Below are 15845 nucleotides of genomic sequence, written 5' to 3'. Positions count from 1 at the left end.
ACAGGGCTGCTCCCCTATTTAGGAAGGGGTTTGCAGCTGGATAGACCATTTTGATACTTCCTGACAACAAAGAGTTTGAATCCCCTTTTACCAATGCTGACTTGTCCTATGTTTCATTTTTCACTAGCAGTACACACCTCCAAAGTAGTATAATAGTTATAGGTGATATTGCAACCTCATAGTGTTTAAAAATTTGGGACTTCCAATCCAGACAAGATGGCATAGGTCAATTTCTCCCTGCTCTTCCCTGCTGAGCACAACTATAAATGTCAAAATAACATAAGAGACAAAAGAAGGACTTTAAAAGCTGGTAAGCGGCCATGACCAAGCTGCCACTAGAAGTCCCCTGGGCTCCCCTGCTGGAATGAGGGGGATGCCATGGGCCTTGACCATGTCCCCACTTCCATCTCCTCCCACCCAATCTCCTTCCCTTTCCCCTCTCCCCTTCCCTCCCAACTGCTCCACAGCATCTTAGAATGTAAAAAAGTAATAATAATAATAAATATGTTTAAAAAATAAAAATAAAAAAGTAAAATAAAACCTGGCAAGAGGGGGCCGACCCCGTGGCTCACTTGGGAGAGTGTGGCACTGGGAGTGCAGCAACGCTCCCGCCACAAAAAATAAAAATAAAAAAGTAAAATAAAACCTGGCAAGAGGGGGCCGACCCCGTGGCTCACTCGGGAGAGTGTGGCACTGGGAGTGCAGCAATGCTCCCGCCGCAGGTTCGGATACTATATAGGGATGGCTGGTGCACTCACTGGCTGAGCACGGTGTGGGCGACACCAAGCCAAGGGTTGTGATCCCCTTACCGGTCACACACAAAGACAAAAAAATAATAAATAAATAAATAAATAAAACCTGGTCAGAGGAAAGTAAACTGGTTTGGGAGTGCAGGACTGGAGAAATAACAGAACTGCAGGGTGTTCTATGCTTTTCCCTTCCAACAGAAGAAGGTGAACCAGACCTGATTTTTCCCTACCCCAACCTAGAAACAGAAGGCATCTAGGGAAACTCATTCCTTCCCTGGATCTAATGAGAGTTCTTCTGAGTACCATAAGCCTGACACCACCAGCAATGGGAGTGAATCAGATGCCCCACCTCCATTAAGCACCAGGGGAAGGGTTCTCCCTCCCTGACAAGCCTGAGACTCCCCTTCCCAACCAGGTGACACCAGGGCTGAAGGAAAGAACCAGTGAGGGGCACCTAGTTATAACACATGGCTCAACTAGGAAGCTTCTTTATTTCCATAGGTCTCAGACTTCCCTCACCTACCAAAAGAGATCTGGCTTCCTAACCTGGGGAAACCCCTTCCCATGTCTCAGGTATCACCAGCATGGCCCAGTGGTACCAGATAAACAAAACAGACCAAAATAACACTGTAAAGTCTCTGAAAATGCAAAGGTTGCTGGAACTATAGCCCACAGAAGTGGGCCAGGATCTGTGGGACAAACCTAAATAAGGTGACTGTCTGCAAAAATTGCAGATTTAAATAGGATCCAGGGCCTCCTAACAGGATACTATTGAAAAATCACCCATCATACTAAAAACCACAGAAGTCACAACCAACACCGATATGAATCACATGTTGGAATTATCTGACAAGGATTTTAAGGCAGTTATAAAAAGGATTCAATGATCAATTGCAAATTCTCTTAAAACATTACAAAATAGCATATCTCAGCCAACAAAGAAAGAAGTTATTTTAAAAAATGAAAATTATAAAACTGAAAAAATACAATAATAGAAATAAAAAAACTCACTGGATGGGCTCGACAGTAGACGGGAAATGTCAGTGGATAGTTAGTGAACTTGAGGACAGATCAATAGAAATAATCTAATCTGTACAATAGAGAGAAAATAGACCAAAAACAAACAAACAAAAATGAACAAATGGATAGTTCTCAAGGATCTAGGGGACAAAAGAGCCAACATTTTATCATCGGAGTACCAGAAGGAGAAAAGAAACATACTGGAGCTGAAATGGCTGAAAACACCCCAAATGTGGCAAAACACAAAAACTTATAGATCTAAGAAACGGAGTGAACACTAAGCAGAGAAACACATGAAGACACATTATAACTAAACAGAAGATGAATTTGAATGAGAGGTAATTTCTGCTCTGCATCCATGGGGGGCAGAAAGAAGTGGCACCTTTTTTAAATACTGAAAGAAGGGCCGGCCCCGTGGCTCACTCGGGAGAGTGCGGTGCTGGGAGCGCCGAGGCCGCAGGTTCAGATCCTATATAGGGGTGGCCGGTGCGCTCACTGGTTGAGCGTGGTGCGGGCGACACCAAACCAAGGGTTACGATCCCCTTACTGGTCACACACACACACAAAAAAAACAACAAGCAAACAAAATACTGAAAGAAAAGAACTGCAAACCACAAATTCTATATCCAGCAAAACTGTCTTTTAGGAATGAAAGGGAAATATAGATGTTCTCAAATAAAGGAAAACTAAAAGAACTTGTTACTAGCAGCCTACTGTAAAATAATGGCTAAAAGAAATTCTTGAAACAGGGAAAAAATTTGGAGTATTAGGAAGAAAAAAAGGAACATTGGTAAGAGCATAAATATGAGCACATATTTCTTTCAGGAATAGTTATGAGTTTTAAAAATCATATTTGGTGGTTAAAACCATAATTATAAAACCATCTAATACTCAACACAATGATATTGAAAAGTAAGGGTGGTGGGCCGGCCCGGTGGTGCACTGCTACAGTGCGCCGCTTGGGAGCGTGGCGGTGCTCCCGCCGAGGGTTCGGATCCCACATACAGACCGGCCGCTCACTGGCTGAGTGAGGTGCGGGCGCAACACCGAGGGTTGCGATTCCGTTGCCGGTCCTGGTCCGGTCCGGGCGTGACACTGAGGGTTGCGATCCGTTGCCGGTCACGAAAAAAGACAAAAAGGGGAAAAAAAAAGAAAAAAGAAAAGTAAGAGTGGTAAAATGACCTAAATAGAAGAGATCTCCACATGTCACTCAGAGTGATGGAATGTTGGTGCCAGTAGACTATGGTAAGTCATATATGTGTATAGTAATGCCCAAAGCAATCGCTTAAATAACTATGCAAAAAAAATACTATAGAAAAATCAAGACAGCCTCCTAAAATATAGTCCAGTAACATAAAGAAACAGAGTGATGACAACCACAGGAAACGTACAGAAATCAAATAATAAAATGGCAGACTTAATTGTTAACATTTATTGTTAACATTGTTACCATTTATTTAAAATGTAAATGCTCTAACTATGTCAGTCAAATCACAAAAACTAGCAGACCCAACTATACGCTGTTTTCAAGAAATTCACTTCATACACAGTGACATAGGGTGGTTGAAAGTAAAAGGATGGAAAAAGATATACCATACAGACAATAATAAAAAAACCCAGGAGTGGTTATAATATATCTGATAAAACAGACTTCAGAGCAAACAAACTTATGGCAGCAAAGAGGGACATTACATGATAAACGGATCAGTCCACTTGGAAGACAAAGATCCTAAATGTCTATACATCAAACAACTGAACCACAAAATTCAAAAAGCAAAAACTAAAGCTGAGAGAGGGAATAGATAAATCTACAGCTTTAGCTGGGGACTTCAAACTTCTCCCCTGCCTTTCAGCAACTGATACACCTGCTATAGACAGAAAATCCTTAATTAACAAGGATATCGAAGATCTAAACAACACAATCAACCAACAGAACCCAACTGATACATATCAGACATTCCAACCAACTATGGATGAACACATTTTTTTTCCCCAAGTCTCCATGGAACATTCATCAAGATAGATCACATCCTGGGCTATAAAATAAGCCTTGACCAATTTAAAAGAATTAAAATCATACAGAGTATATTCTCTGATCACAGTGGAATAAAACTAGAAATCAATAACAAAATAACAGCAGAAAAATCCCTAAAATGTGGAAATTAAACAACAGTATATTTTGTTGAAAGTGACAAGCTGATTCTAGATTATGTGCATAAATTTTTAAAAGGACACAGCCAGAGGGCTTACACTGCTTGTTTTCAAAACTTATTCTAATGCTGCAGTAATCAAGACACTGAGGTGTTGATGCAAACATAATGGATCGTATGGAACGTAACTGTGATTCCAGTAATAAATCCTTACATTTATAGGCAACTGAATTTTGACAAAGTGTTGGGACAGCTATAAAGGGAAAACATAGTATTTTCAACAAATGGTGCTGGGACACTTGGGAAAACACACAAAAACATGGACTGAGACACTTACCTCACATTATCCCCAGAATTAACTAAAAATGAGTCTTAGAGTTAAATGTAAAAGCTAAAGCTACAAAAATTCTGGAAAACAGGAGAAAATCTTTGTGACCTTGGATTGGGCAAAAGTGACATCATGAAATGAAAGACTGATAAAATTAAAAACCTTTGTACTTCCAAAGACATCATTAAGAAGATGAAAAGATAGGCAACAAATTGAGAAAAAATATCTGCAAATCAGATAACTGATAAGGAACTTGTTTCCAAAATATGTAAAGACCTTCTACAACTCAATAATAAGATGAAAAATAACACAATTGAAAATGGACGAAAAAGATTTGAATAAATATTTCCCTAAAGTATATATGAATAACTAATAACTATATGAAAAGGTGATCAATATTATGAATCATTAGGGAAATGAAAATTAAAACCCACTACACCTCCACTGATGATGTCAGGTGCTAGCAAGGCCATGGAGAAAATAGATCTTTGTAGATTACTGGTGAGAATGTGAAATTGAGCAGCCCCTTGGGAAAGCAGTTTGGTGGTTTCTTAAAACATTAAACATAAACTTACCATATGACCTAGCAATTCCACTCGTAGGAATTGACCCAAGAGAAATGAAATCCTGTGTCCACACAAAGACATATATACAGTTTTCATAGCTGCATTATTCACAATAACCAGAAACTGGAAACAGTCTTAATATGTCTGTCAATTGGTGAATGGGTAAACAAAATTTAGTATATCCACCTAATAAAGTACTACTTGGTGGTGAAAAGGAACAGACTGCAGATGTCCCCAAACATGGATGAACCTCAGAAACACTACACTAACTGAAAGAAGCCATATGCAAAAAATTGCATATTGTATGATTCCGTTTTTATGAAATGCCTAGAAAAGATAAATTTAGAGAGAAAGTAGATCAGTGGTTGCCTAGGGCTGAGGGTGGGAGTGGGGATTAACTATAAATGGGCAAGAGGGAACTTTTGTGGGGTGATAGAAATGTTCAAAAGCTATTGTGGAGATGATTGCCCAATTTATAAACCAACTAAAAAGTACTGAATTGAACACTCATTATCAGTAAATTTTACAGCATATCAATCATGCCTCAATAAAGCTGTTTCTTTTCTAAAGCATATGTCCTCCTCAAGCCCCGAAGACTAGGGTGATGGCATTTCAGGCTTGGGTCATGGCTGGGTGGTCAGAGGCTGTGGAGGGGCCACCTGCCAGCATTACCTGGACTTTGCCTCCTGCGATGCTGTGTCTGGCCTGCATGACCTGGGCCCTCCCAGGCCTTCCCCTGTAGCTGCCCCCATTCTGAGCTGGTACTGACTGAGGCTTCAAGTACAGCAAGGATGTCACCGGCCTGGTGAGCATAGGACTGGTCTCCCCAGTCCTGGGACACCCAAGGTCAGGGACGACTACAGGGTCTTGCCCACATGCTGCCTCTCTCAGCCAGCCATGCTGGGTGCTGTCTGTGAGGTCGGCTGGGTGCCCAAGTTGCAGCTCGTCATCCCCACGTGCATTTCTCCTGTTTGACCAACCCACAGCTCCACCTCTGGAAAGCCTGCTTGACTCTATCTGCACCCCAGGAACCTGCTGGGGCCAGGCCTTGCCCCTGTAAACTGGATAGCACGCCCCTGGCCAACTTTGCTTTCACCTTCTTGACTAGAACCTCATGCCTGTTCAACTTGGTGCAGCCAGATCCCTTGCCACAGTGCCTGGCAAGTGAGTGAACTGGTCAAGTCGTGTCTTTACGCCCCGGCTTTGGCCTGAATTGGGCTCTGCCTCTGCAGCCCAGGCAGGTCCCACATCCCTGTCACGCCAGGGGCTGTTAGGCCCTGGTGCTCTCATCTGTCATTCTGCCTTGTGCTGCTACAAAAGCCTGCTGCCCCCTTGGGTCTCAGCTATGATTAGGGCAAACATTTTTCTGTGTCCGCTGACCACTTCCTCCTAAGGGGAAATGAGCAGAAAACACAGGACTAAGGCAAGATGCCTGGAACGGAAACCCTCAGGCAGAATTAGGGCAAACATTTTTCTGTGTCCGCTGACCACTTCCTCCTAAGGGGAAATGAGCAGAAAAAACAGGACTAAGGCAAGATGCCTGGAACGGAAACCCTCAGGCAGAGGAGGGACCCTCAAGAAGAGGCCACTCACTGGCACTGAGGCTGTGGTCACCGAGAGAGGGGCCTTGCCAAGTGACTGGGCAGAACGTGGGGACTTGAGGGAATTCCATGACTGGCTAAGAGAAGTTCAAGCAGAAAGAAAACAAATCTCATCTTGAATGTGTATTATCCCTGAGGTTGGAAGTTGCCATCTTCCTGGTGGGGTAGGGTTGGAGGCTGACCTTCAGGGTTGGGAGACTGTTCCTTTCCCATAGCAAAGTGTTCTGAGGACACAGATGTCCCAGATCAGAGAGCAGGGCCCAAGCAGCATCTCAAGGTTCTGCAGGATTTTAAACATGCCCTCTCTGGGGAAAACAGCCCTGAGAGCAGCTCAAGGGGTAAGTATGAAACTGCTCCCAAAAGTCCCAGAAAATCAGATTTAAAATGAAATCCCACTGGTCGCATAGAGCTGCAGCACCTCTTTTGTGGGCTTGGATGCCTTCATTTCCACAGGTCAAGTCACAGAAGTTGTTGAGAGGATGGATGGGGGGCACTGCAAAGACAGTTCCTAGCCGGTCTGTCTCCTGTACTTCTGCTCAACCTCTTCCAAGGGGTTTGAGACCATAAAGTGCTTGCAAATGAGAGAAATTAAAGTGGACACTGTGTTACCTATGCTATTAGCAAGCACAGCTGAAGTTATCTGAGCTTTCTTCTGTTTTCTGGTGCATACGCTCTCTCACAGATAGTCATGGGCACAGGTTATTTATGCTGAATAAATTTCAGGTATTTTCTGAACCATCAGAGATTTTTAAATATACCCTGGCAATGGAAGTATGGAATTTAATTAATAAGTGATTTGTTCAGGATCTCAGAGTGAAGGGAAGATATGATTTCAAAGACAAGCTAAAGATATAGGCTCATAACTTAGAGATGTAAGTACTTCGTTTTTAAAATATTGAATAGTCACAGGGTTTCCAAACATTTATTACTTCCGTGGAAGGCAATCCGTGCTGATGGTTAAAGCTCTGGGCCAGGCTGCCTCGATTCAAATCCGGACTCTGCCCCTGACAGCTGTGTGCCCTCTGCTAGTTTTTCAACCTCTCTGAAAAATGGGGACTATAATAGACCTAACACATAGAGGCATTTGGAGGATTACATAAGTTAGTCCGGGTAAAGAGCTTCCAGCAGCACCTGGAGAGAAGTGAGCTCCGTGCCAATGGCTCCATTATTATTCAGTCAGGACTCATCGAGTGCCTCTTATTCTATACTGAACAGCTTAAAAGTCCGTAGAGCGAGGATGCAATAACACACAGACTGTTCCCTTGAGGTCCCTGTCTAATGGGAGACCCAAGGAAGTACAGCCATGGCCGCTCCCACACTAGGGATGCCCACCGAGCTGTCCCGGGCACCCAGGGCAGGCGCTGCTAACGCTGACTCAAGGGCCTGTGACTGGTGAAGAAGCTTCCTGGAGGTGATATTTGGGCCAGTTCTTGCAGGATGAGGCAGAGTGTTCCAGGTGAAGGGGTGGGGAAGGGGACATGCAGAGGTGGGAAGGGAGTAGCACGTCGGTGAAAGGCTGGGGCTGGAGGAAATTGGTCCCTGGGGGTGAGAAGCCCTGGAGGTGCAGGGCAGAGGAAGGTGGCAGGGCCAGATGCCAGGGCTGGCAGTCGTCATATCAATAGCAGTAACCAAGCTGTGCTGTGTGAAGTGCCACCTCCCGAGCAGTGCTGGGTGTGGAGCACACACTACCTTCTTCTCTCCTCACCGCAGCCCCACGAGTAGGGGCTGTCATTGTCCCCATCCTACAGATGAGAAGATACAGGAAGAGTGTGACGATGTGCTGAGGTCCCCTTGCCCGTAGCACAGATAGAGACCCCAGCCCAGCCGCCCGGCTCCAGGACCAGCGCGCTGTCCCGACGTGCTGGGAAGTGTGCATTTGACTGTGAGTGCTCAGGATGTCGGCGTTCACACACGAGACCAAGGAACGGATGCTACAGCCAGTCAGGGCACGAAGGAGAAGCAGACGGCACAGTTATGGTGCTGCCTGCAACAGTCCCCACCGTGAATTTAATACAAACTTAAAATGCAGTGGAATGTTGACGTCACCTTGTGGTACCTGCTCTAAGCCTGATTGTAGATCTCGATGGAGCCTCTTTCGGTCTTGGCTTCCTTGTTCTCTGTTGCGTGGCTGGGCTCAGAGTCCTTGCTTCAGGGCCAAGGAGATAGGCCGACCGGGATCGGATCCCGGATCTCCTGCCCAGCTGGCGACCTTTGGGAAAGGCCTAGACCTATCTGAGTTCTTATTTTCTCATCTGGGAGGGCCAGAGATTACAGATACCAAGCTCTTTCCATAGTGCATTGCACATACAGACACAAATATAGCTGTTACTATTGCTAACTTAAGTATCTGCAAAATATGTTTGCTTGGAATTTGTTCAGTGTTGTGTGCAGTCCAGTTGTCTGCTTTGCCTGGTGTCCCGGGCAGCTGTCCATTGCTCGGGGAGCAAACTCTCTCTTCTTCTTACCTGCCTGGTTTGTCCTGGGTTAGTACTTGCGCAGCCCAGCTACTATCCTGGGCAGAAAGATTTCGACTAGTGAGCCACGTGAAATCTTGGGAAAGGGGCAGCTGTTGAGCTGCGTGGAAAGGAAATGATGGATCCCTCTCCTGACCCATGTCAGGCAATCTCCTGTTGGAACCGAGATGTGCAGGCAGGGGAAAGGAGGCGTGTGGTTGTTTCTGCAGGTGAAACACATTGACTACTGCAGCTCCTTTCAGAGACTGTGTGGAGCAGCAGGAGCTCAGGAGGCCTAGAGGGTGTCAGGGGACCTGAGCCGGCACAGCTTCTTGCCCCACTCACTAGGGTTTTTCTGGGTCAGGATCTTTGGTCTGACAAAAGCACTTGATGTCCCTTGCTGTCCCAGTTCAGACCACAACAAATCTCTTTGGAGCATGTGACAGACAGTTTTGTACCCAGGGATGAGGGGCACCTACTCATTCAGCAGTGAATAAGATTTAATGGACCTCGAGGAAACATTTGATTCATAATCCATATGTCCAGGCAGAAAGATTGGCCTGGACCAGAGGGAACACCTGGCGTCTGGGGACGGTCAGATGTATGAAAGCACCTTCGCTCACACAGTTAGCCACATCTCCAGCAAGTCCCAGAGACAGGCCGGTGGTAGGATGGCCATACAGTGACCCAGGGACATTAGAGGGAGGACTGAGGACTCACTTTGTCACGGGTGGGCACTGAGTGTCAACATGCATGTGCTTTGGTCTCACATTTAATTATGGAAGCAGGGCGTGGTTGGGTGTATGGTTCTTAGTAATAATTGTGTTCTTTGGTGGAATCAATTCAGTTTATGGTGTTTTCTACTCTTCCCTCTCTCTACTCCCAAATATTCTTAGTTCTAGAGGCACAGCATTTCCATGAGGCCAGCCCATCATGCCCCCCCTCCATTTTGGTGGCTGGCATCACTTATTCCAGACAATTCCCAGGAATTGCACCCCTCCTAGCCAGCCTACTCTCAGGCCAGGGTGGCCCTTGGTCTTGGGCCCTCAAGATCCAGCACTTGGGTTGGCCCCTCCTCCTGCCACCAGGGTATGGGTTTGAGCAGCTGCAACAGTCCCCACCGTGAATTTAATACAAACTTAAAATGCAGTGGAATGTTGACGTCACCTTGTGGTACCTGCTCTAAGCCTGATTGTAGATCTCGATGGAGCCTCTTTCGGTCTTGGCTTCCTTGTTCTCTGTTGCGTGGCTGGGCTCAGAGTCCTTGCTTCAGGGCCAAGGAGATAGGCCGACCGGGATCGGATCCCGGATCTCCTGCCCAGCTGGCGACCTTTGGGAAAGGCCTAGACCTATCTGAGTTCTTATTTTCTCATCTGGGAGGGCCAGAGATTACAGATACCAAGCTCTTTCCATAGTGCATTGCACATACAGACACAAATATAGCTGTTACTATTGCTAACTTAAGTATCTGCAAAATATGTTTGCTTGGAATTTGTTCAGTGTTGTGTGCAGTCCAGTTGTCTGCTTTGCCTGGTGTCCCGGGCAGCTGTCCATTGCTTGGGGAGCAAACTCTCTCTTCTTCTTACCTGCCTGGTTTGTCCTGGGTTAGTACTTGCGCAGCCCAGCTACTATCCTGGGCAGAAAGATTTCCTGATCGAGGTTTAAGTTGAAACTTGCAGCCCTTCCCACAGGGCTGAAACATGGGCACCATGAAATACCCAAGTGTCAACATTATACTCCCTGGCTTGCACTGTGAAACATATGCCAAAGACTACGGTAGGTTGTTATCCAGTCCTTTCATGCCTCATCTGATTTAGTCCTTAGGATGCCAGAGGGAGGGTCTGGAGAGGCTGGATGGCCAGACTCAACCCACCCTGTCCTCCTACCGGGCTCTTGACTCTGCCACAGGAAAGAATTCAAGAGCAGAGTCACAGTAGAAAGTGAGAACAAGTTTGATATAACAGATAAGAAATGCAGGTTCCACAGAGAGAGTGTGGCCTAGCTCCAGAGACTGAGCAGGCCCACTCCAAGTTTAATACAAAAGTCAGAAATGCACACTTACAGTTCAGTACAGAGTGCAGGCGGGCCCAAGAGAGTGAGCAGCTGCTGCTGAAAGTAAGTGTAACAGGAAAGTAAAGACACACACCTCAGCCGGTGAAGTGTGGGTGAGCCCCAGGAAAGTGAGAAACAGCCCCGCCTTCTGCCAGGATTCAGCCTTTATAAGTTTCAGTATCTAATACATATTCATGCTATTTAGTGAATAGTCAAATAAGGGGGTGGTTCCCAGTTGTGTAAAATAGTCCTGCACATGCTCAGTTGGTCTCTTCTTGGAGCATGTTCACTGGTCAAATCCTATCACATGCACTGAACATATTCAAGAAGATTCTGTGCTCTTTAGCACCTCTACTGGGAGATCATTCAAGGGATAAATTCCGCTTTACTGAGGATGCTTGCCTACCAGGGTTACATAATCCTTCTCTACTGAGCATGCCCAGCCACTGGCTCTGCATAAGTCCACCCCCTTGGGGTCTCAGCTTCCCCATGTTGGCACCAAGCTAGGTCTAGCAAGCAAAAGTACCTCTCCTCCAGGGGAGGGCCTAGAGGGGGCCATGAGACCTTGGGGAGTGGCTTGAAACCCAGAGGTGTGTCCTGAAACCTGAACCCAGGGAAGCTGAGCTCCTCCTATCTCACTTTCACGCCTCATCTAATTTTCATCTAATTTTTACTATCTCATCTGGCCCTCATAATAGCCCTTTGAGATAGATATCAAGAGTAAATCTCCCACTTTACAGTCTGGGGATGGTGGTCCAGGGAAGGAAGTGACTTGCTCAGGGCCACCTCTCTAGTCAGAGCAGACCCAGCTTTAGTGCAGGCCTCTAGAGGCCCCTTGACCTGTTCACTAAATCCAGCCTCTTCGTGTCAAGTGTGCAGCAAAGACTCATTCTGGGCAGTGGCCAGGTCGGAACTGTGCACATCTTACAACAGGGGCCCCGTAAGTGCCCCCTCCTGCCTTGTTGGAGACAGAAAAACAGCCACCCTCAGCAAGGAGCTGCCCACGAATAGCGCTGCTCTCTGATCCTACCACTTTGTAAATTAGAGGGAGTTTCTGGGCCTATTTTCTGTCTTTCTCAGTTTGATTGGCTCCAGCAACACTGTGTTGTGTCAGAGACAAAATGCAGCCTTGTTTCAACCCAAGATGTAGAACAGCTTCTTGTAAGGTAATCATAAGGTGGGCTTTCTAAGGCAATAGTTTTTACCAGCTCTGCTAACTCAATGACAGAAACAAGATTTTGAGGGAAAAATTGTCTATCGTATGTCATTGTGGTGAATCATTATCTATATGAGGTCTTATTGTAAAAATATGAATGAAAACTAAATTTAGTTTAGTGCATTTTACTGTTTTGAAGGAAAATGGTGATGACAAAGCAGAGCTTTTCAGCTGACTGAAAGCCCTGGGCATGATGGCGTAAGTTCATATAAATGATATTCTGGAAGCCTCCATTTTATATTAAAGAGCTAAAGAATCAAATCCTAGAAAAGAGAAGAGGAGGTGGAAATGCTGTTTGACTCTGCAGTGTGTAAGATGCAGTTGGGGAGATTATCCAAGCTCAGAGGCAACAGAAGAAAGGAAAATACCAGAAGGTATTAGCAAAAACAAAGAAAAGTTGCACATTTAACGAGAAGCCAAAATTCAAAGGGAATTGGAGGAAATATTTTCAATAAATATGTCAGACTGATGTAAAAGGTGCATGCAAATCTATAAGAAAAACTCAAGATCCTAAATAATAGCAGAAGATGTCCACAACATCATGAATAAGGAGACACGTCAAACAGACATGGGAAATGATCGTGGTCACTAGCAACCGTAGACATGCAAGGGAAAAGGGGATCACAGTTTTCTTCATTAAATGAGTCATTTTTTAAATTGATAAAGTTGACGTTAAAAAAAGTGACAACATAGATACTCTCATTTGTTAACCCAATAGCTCCTGACTTGGAAATTGTTTTGACAGTGGGTATTAAATAGCCTTTAAAATGGTCCTTGTCTGTGACAGTAATTCGAGCTCTAAGAATCTAACAAAATGAAAGTCTAAAAATGAAAATCCATTATGCACAAATATATTTTTAGCTGTGTTTTTTGCATATCAAACTGGGAAACAAATGAGATGTTTAGATGTTAGGAAATGGCTTATCTTTTCACTGGAATGTTGTAAGAATGTAACAATATGGGGAGCGTAGATTACATAAAAAGAAGGATGCAAAATTGCCATACAGTATGATAAAAATGTATAAAATCTATAGGAAGAGTTTAAAACTTATATCCACACAAAAAGCTGCGCATGGATGTTTATGTCATCTTTATCGTAATTGCCAAAACTCGGGTGCAACCAAGACATCTTCAGTTAGTAAGTGGATAAATAATCTGTGGTACATGCAGACAGTGGAAAAAAGAACTGAGCTAGCAAGCCATGAAAAAAACATGGAAAAACCTTACATGCATATTATTAAGTGAAAGAAGCCAGTCTGAAAAGGCTACGTACTGTATGATTCCAGCTATATGACATTCTGGAAAAGGCAACACTGTGGAGACAGCGGAAAGAAAGATCAGAGGTTGCCAGGGGTTAGGGGAGGGATGAAGAGGATTTCAAGGGCAGGGAAACTATTCTGTATAATATTACAATAGTGGATACATGTCGTTATTACTTTGTCCAAACCCATAGGACATACATCAAGAGTGAACATTAATGTGAACTAGGGACTTTGAGTGAAAATGATGTGTCACTGCAGGTTCATCGGTTGTAATAAATGTACCTCTCTGGTGGGGGATGTTGATATTAGGAGAGTCTATGCAGGTGCGGCAGCCAGGGGTATACGGGAAATCTCTGTACCTTCCACTTAATTTTGCTATCAACCTAAAACTGCTCTAAAAAATAAAGTCTATTAGAAAAAAAAAGAAAGAAAGAAGTGGCAGCAGCAAAGAGGAGGAAAAAGAGTGGAAATAATTATGAAGGTTGTGTTTTGGTTATGATAGGCTTATTTTCTTGGGTTTCCATGCTTGTAATTACCATTTAAGAACATGAACATGCATTATTTTATAAAGGAAAGAAACAAACAAACATTTCAAGAGTGTAAAAAGCTGTGGAATGAAGCTATTATACATGTTGTCGTGTATTAAGCAACTCTGAGAGTTTCTGACCCCTTGTTTACTCTTAGCGGTTAGAGTTTTGCAAATTCACGTTCCTTTTGGCTATTTGTGAATTTGCACAATTGACCCTGTACTCTAAAGCTATGACCAGTTAGAATTGCTGTCCCCAGTAAAAATAAGCATCTTTGGGGAATCTCCAGTGGGAACTGTGTTCTTGGAATTTTTCCACAATGTGTGGTTCAGTCTTGGTTTATTTATTTTTAAATATTTAGGATTGTTATTAGAATAGCCCATCTCTTATTAAATATATGTATACATTTACTTGCATTTAATTATAAGAGTATCTGATAATAATTCTTCTTGTCCTGTCTCCTATCTGTTTGGTTCCTTAGCACCACCATTCTAGGGACATTTTGAAATCCTTGTGAATATTTTCAGAGTTTATTTATCCTCGTGCAAGCAAATACTAATATATATTTATTTCCCCGTTTTTATATAAAAAGTAGCATGTTTTACACATTGTCCAGCACATGCTTTCTCATACAACAACGTCTCTTTGCTTATCGTGACATAGACAGCTGCATTCCTCTTTACAGCTCCAGAGGAATCTGTGTGTGGATTCACCATAATCTACAAACCGGTCCCGTGCTGCTGGACAGCTGGGTTGTTTCCAACCTATTGCTATTACAAACAGTGCTGTAATGCCTAATCTTACGTGTGTATCATTTCATACATGTGCAAGGATATCTGTAGAATGAATTCCCAGAAACCAAATTGCTGGGTCAAAGAGTCTAAGCCTCTGTAATTTTAATAAACGTTGCCAAGTTATTCTCCATCAGGAAAGGTTTACACTGAGAGCCTGATTTCCTGTGCTCTTGCTCATAGCGTGCTTTGCCTCAAATTTGATGGTGGCCATTCTGATACGTGAAAAAAGGAAGTCGGTGCATGTGCACTTGGATTTTTCTCTCATGAGGGAGCGTTAGCATGTTTTCACATGTAAATGAGCCTTTCCTTTTGTGTGAAAACTGCCTGTCTACCACCTTTCTTCATTTTGATGATTGGGCAATTGGTCATATTAGGGATTTCTAGTATTGGGGAGATAGCCTGTCTTGGTAACCTACCTGGCTGGAACATGTGCCCAAGGACAGGAGATTCTAAGAGGGACTCCCCTCTCGGTTGCTGGAGCCAATGGGGAACATTCAAAATAAGACTAAAGGCCATTCAAAAAAGTTTGTGGACTCCATCCATGTGTAGCACCAGGAACAGGCATCACATCAGAGCAGTCTGCTTTTCACCTTTACTGTTTGCTGCTCGGTGACAGTGTCACATACAGCCGTCATTTAGCATCTAAACCTTGGCTTTCTTAACTGATTAAAGGCTTATCATTCTATCACTTCGAGTTATCATAGATAACACATAAAAAGAACCTGATACAGCAGTGATTACACAGGGCCAAATCATTGGAAACCCTCACAACACACCTCAGGGTGAACTCACTTAGCCTGTACTAAAGGTCAAGCATGGCAGGAGAAGAAAGCTCCAGCAATCATGGGGGACCCTAGAGACCTCCAGGTGCAGCTCCCCAGGGTCCTTTCTCCTTGCTCAGGCGGTGTTTTGTTTTTCCATTATGAGCCACAAAGACATGTGCAAGGAATCCTGGCTTTAGGGGAGCTCCGCTGTAAAAGATTCTAGTGGTGTCTTTAATAGCCTACTGGTGATACAGTCAAGCCACATTGTGAAATCAATTAAACCAATCATAAAACATCACCCGTATATCCCTAAACAAGGTAGCCAGGCTGGTCCTGGGGTCCCTCCAGGGAACTTTGGACTTT

At 44.1% G+C, this 15845-nt stretch overlaps 1 protein-coding gene across 1 annotated transcript in view; it reads left to right on the top strand.

The window, feature by feature from the left end:
* VSTM4 (V-set and transmembrane domain containing 4) overlaps window positions 1-15845 on the top strand; it is a 96827-nt gene that overhangs the window by 47080 nt on the left and 33902 nt on the right. The gene's annotated exons all lie outside the window — the stretch shown is intronic.

The sequence above is a fragment of the Galeopterus variegatus genome, unplaced genomic scaffold, assembly GCF_000696425.1.
Source record: "Galeopterus variegatus unplaced genomic scaffold, G_variegatus-3.0.2 Scaffold1276, whole genome shotgun sequence".
NCBI lineage: Eukaryota > Metazoa > Chordata > Mammalia > Dermoptera > Cynocephalidae > Galeopterus > Galeopterus variegatus.
Note: the sequence above shows the minus strand (reverse complement) of the source record. Positions and strands in the feature narration are given on the sequence as shown.